The 4,162-nt window shown below is 50.4% G+C and overlaps 1 long non-coding RNA gene across 1 annotated transcript; it reads left to right on the top strand.

The window, feature by feature from the left end:
* The first annotated feature begins 424 nt into the window (after positions 1–424).
* On the top strand, positions 425–3,640 carry LOC309849424. Its single transcript, XR_014303696.1, has 2 exons — positions 425–835; positions 986–3,640. It is a non-coding gene; the product is annotated as an uncharacterized lncRNA (long non-coding RNA).
* The last annotated feature ends 522 nt before the right edge of the window (positions 3,641–4,162 follow it).

Raw genomic sequence — 4,162 nt, 5'->3', positions numbered from 1 at the left:
CAAAAAGCAAGAACACTTAAGTGTGCCTAAATAGAGGAGTTCCTTCTGGTGAGGGTAATAATACAAAGGAAACCGAAGTTCTAATTTTGACTCCCCGTGGGTGATGGGCGTCTGGTCTTGACATCTGCCCGGTGCAGAAGGCTACAGGCGCGGTGCGGGCCGCGACCTTGGACACCCACCTCAAACATCTCTCTCTTTCTCAGCGCGCCTGAGGAAAGGGGGCATTTGTTGGTGATGGGTTTCTAGAGCCCGAGAGGAGGGAAACCTAGAACTTCCTCCGGGGAGAGATCGTAGCCTTCCTAACAGGTACCGTCAGCAGGATAGCAATGCTTGAAATGTGCAAATAAGAGTCGCGCTAAAAATAGCAGTGCCCGCCGGACCGTGGACCGACCGGATTTCTGCGAGGATGGATGCGATTCTTTCCAGGCAACCGCGTGTCAGAGAAGCATCTGCTCATTTTCGGTTTTCCTTTTGCAAGAGCTGGTCCCTCCAGGGGCAACCGACCGACCCCGCGGAGCCGGCGCCGCGGGGACCCTGCAGCCGGGAGGGCGCGGGGCTGCGCGGGCCCCGGCACCGCGGCGCGGAGGGGTTTCATCTAATATTAATTGTTTCAACCTCTGGTGGTTGAAGCGGTTTTATTGGCAGGAAGATGCAGGCGGTGGCGCACTGGGGGCGAAGGCTTCGGGTTGCGCTCACAGGGGAAACAATGGGCTGGATGGAATTTGAGAAAACAAGCCCAAGATGTTAATTAGCCGCTAAGGCACTCGGGGCACTTTGCAAATATTAACATAGCCTACTTGTGAACTCCCGAGGGCCGGGCTCCGCGGTCGGTTTGGTAGGCTTTTTATTTATAATGCATTGTGGTGTCATTTCGAGTTCTAAGTAATTTCCCGAGAAAGTGTTGGGAGGAAAGGGTGATCAATAGAGGGAAAGGAAATCCCTTTTCCTTCATCTCACTGTGTTCGTCTCTTGTGCATTTTCGCAGGCTTCCACGGATCTCCGAGAAAACCGTCTATTTTAAAGAGTAGCGAGGCTGGGGCGCCGTGAAGGGAGAAGTGAAATGGCACAGACTTGCGGAGGGAAAGGCCGACGGCTCTCCCGGACCGTTCACTGTGCTCGAGCCTCTGCACCCTTCGTTCTGCTTCGTCCTTTCCACCGCCTGGGGAGCTGGGCGGAGTGTCCCCGCGCTGCGGACGCGGAGGTGTCCCCCCACCCCCACCCCCTCGGGCTGACTGCGGAGGGGCCTTCAGACTGCGTCCCTCTGGCGGGGACCTCCCTCGGGGGTGGGCTGGGGGAGGGGGAGTCTGTGGCCGAGGGTGCCCTGAAGCACGGATTCGGAGCACCAGCAGCCTTTGAAACCTTAGGCCGTGTGACTTTGAGCGGGTTATTGGCCCCTGCCCGGTTTCCGTTTATCCCGAGCTCCTGAGTTTGCTGGAAGACTTAAGGCCGCCCCCTCAAGAGCCAGGCAGAAGGAAGGCACTTTCGCAGGAGCCTGATTTCTTCATCTCTCGGAGGGCGGGGACTTCTGCCCCCCCAGCCTGCAAACGCGGCTGTAAAACTCCGCGGTAAACAGAACGTTGAGTTAGTGGCTGAGTTTGGATGGGGGATGGGGTGGGGGTTCAAATGCTAGCTCTGCCCCGCTGATGGTGTGAGCCCAGGCCGGTTAATGAACCTCGGATGCCTCAGTTTCCTCCCGTGTAGAATGAAGATGAAGGTGGCGATGCTTGGGAAGCGCTTTACACGGAGGGATGGCACCTCCTGAGGGCGAAAATCATTGTCTGTTACTGTTACTTCCTTCAGAAACCAAAGCGGAGCATTCTCGCCTCCGAACTCAGAGGCTAATGGATCCAGCAGAGAACTGTTGGATTTCTGTCTTACTAATGTGCTGTTCACACCTCCATTTCTTCCCCCATAGTATTTACTTTTGTATAAGCGTTGACACTATTTCACATTTTTTTTTTCCTGGGTCCCAGATATTGCTCTATAATGTCCTTCTGCCTCTTTTTTTTGACTGAGGGCGACACTGGACGGCTGATTCCTACTGCACTCACACTCCACTGTAGTGAGCCAGGTGCTGTGGGTGTGGGGGGTGGGGTGCAGGGATCCAGACACCATAAAGAAGTTGTGCCTGTCTTTGGGGAACTCCAAAAGAAAGATGGAAAGACAAGGAAGGAAAAAAAAGAGAGGGGTGGTGGGGAAAGACAAGGACAAAGTATTAGGAATTCAAGGCAGGGGATGCCTGGGTGGCTCAGTGAGTTAAGCCTTCTACTCTTGATTTCCACTTAGGTCATGATCTTAGGGTTGGGAGATCAAGCCCTGCCTTCCACTCTGTGCTGGGCATGGAGCCTGCTTAAGATTCTCTCTCTCCTATTTCTTCTGCCCCCACCCTCTAAATAAATAAAGAAAAAGAAAAGAAACCCAAGGCAGAATGAGGCGAGTGCAGGTGAGGAACTGGCCAGGGAGGCTGTTCTAGGAGGTGTCATTAATGTGGAAGGATCTGGAATGGGTAGAATCCCTGGAAGGATGGATTGGAGGCGGGCCGGGGTGGGGGGGGGGGCGAGAGAGACAGGAGAGAAGGGAACAGCAGCCTGAGCGAAACTGGAGGGGAAACAGCATGAGGTGCGTTTGGGAAGCACGTTTTCCTTTCAGAGATGGTTGAAGGGAGCAGTAAAGGACAGAGCCAAGGTTGACGCTGAGTGGAGGGAACCGGTGGTGGGAGTACCAGGAACAAGGTGAGGTTTCCCAGGGTTGGGCGAGGGTGAAAAGCATTTTTATGAATGTTTGGTAAAGTGTGAGAGGTCAAAGGTAAGGAGATCGTGGCTGCCGGAGCTCTGCGTGGGGACTGCTGTTCCACAGGGCATCCAAGGGGCTGCTGGGATGCTGTTTCCCCTGGTCTGTGGCCGAGTGGGGCGATGATAAAAGGAAGGGACAGGGAGAAAGTGAGGAAGGACTTGTGTTTTCATTGTTTCGGGGCTACTTGTGCCCTGGAGCCCATTTTCTCAGAGAAATGGTATTAGACAATGTGTCCAGGTTCTAAAGTGAACTCCTAAAGCCCATTTAATCCACAGTGTTTCACATCATATCATAGCACAGAAAGCCTGTTAATCCACAGTGTGTCCTAGCATACCACAACACACAATTGGTATGAATTACCAAGATCATGTCTCAGAATTTAACGTCTGTGGGAAAATTCATTGCAAATTCTAAGTAACGGGCTAGGAACGTGATGTCAGCTGGAGACTCTCTGATACGAAACACTTACACTGTGTGCCCGGGGAATGTTTACCTGGGGAACACCTGTTCTGTTGCAAACCGCTGGATATCATGGGAGTTGGCAAATGAGAAAAGAAATCTTTTTCTAGTAGCTTATGTTCTATGCTTTTTATGGTTTAGAATTTAAAAGACACAGCAAATATTATTCTTCTGGTATATCTGCAAATAATACATTTTTATCCTTATAACTGAAGAGAGAATGTACTTCTTCAACAGCCTTTGCTGTCAAGGACAGTTACTGATCATCGGCCTTTTAAACTGGTCTTGGGATGGTTTTCCTGTCCTGGGATGTTAGAATCAATGACTAGAACAGTTACCAGAGGTCACTCATAGACATCTGTTTGGATAAAAACGACAAAGAACTCAATCATGGAGTATTTTATTTATTTATTTATTTTTAATTATTTTTTAAATAAACATATAATGTATTATTAGCCCCAGGGGTACAGGTCTGTGAATTGCCAGGTTTACACACTTCACAGCACTCACCATAGCACATACCCTCCCCAATGTCCATAACCCCACCACCCTCTCCCTCCCCCTCCCCCTGGCAACCCTCAGCTTGTTTTGTGAGATTAAGAGTCTTTTATGGTTTGTCTCCCTCCCAATCCCATCTTGTTTCATTTATTCTTTTCCTACCCCCAAACTCCCCATGTTGCATCTCTACTTCTTTGTCTCAGGGAGATCATATGATAATTGTCTTTCTCTGATTGACTTATTTCACTAAGCATAATACCCTCTAGTTCCATCCACGTCGTCGCAAATGGCAAGAGTTCATTTCTTTTGATGGCTGCATAGTATTCCATTTCTTTCGATGGCTGCATAGTATTCCATTGTGTGTGTGTGTGTGTGTGTGTGTGTGTGTGTGTATACCACATCTTCTTTATCC

The sequence above is a fragment of the Mustela nivalis genome (genome assembly GCF_964662115.1).
Source record: "Mustela nivalis genome assembly, chromosome: 16".
In the NCBI taxonomy this organism is placed as follows: domain Eukaryota; kingdom Metazoa; phylum Chordata; class Mammalia; order Carnivora; family Mustelidae; genus Mustela; species Mustela nivalis.
This window is presented reverse-complemented; position numbering and strand designations above follow the sequence as displayed.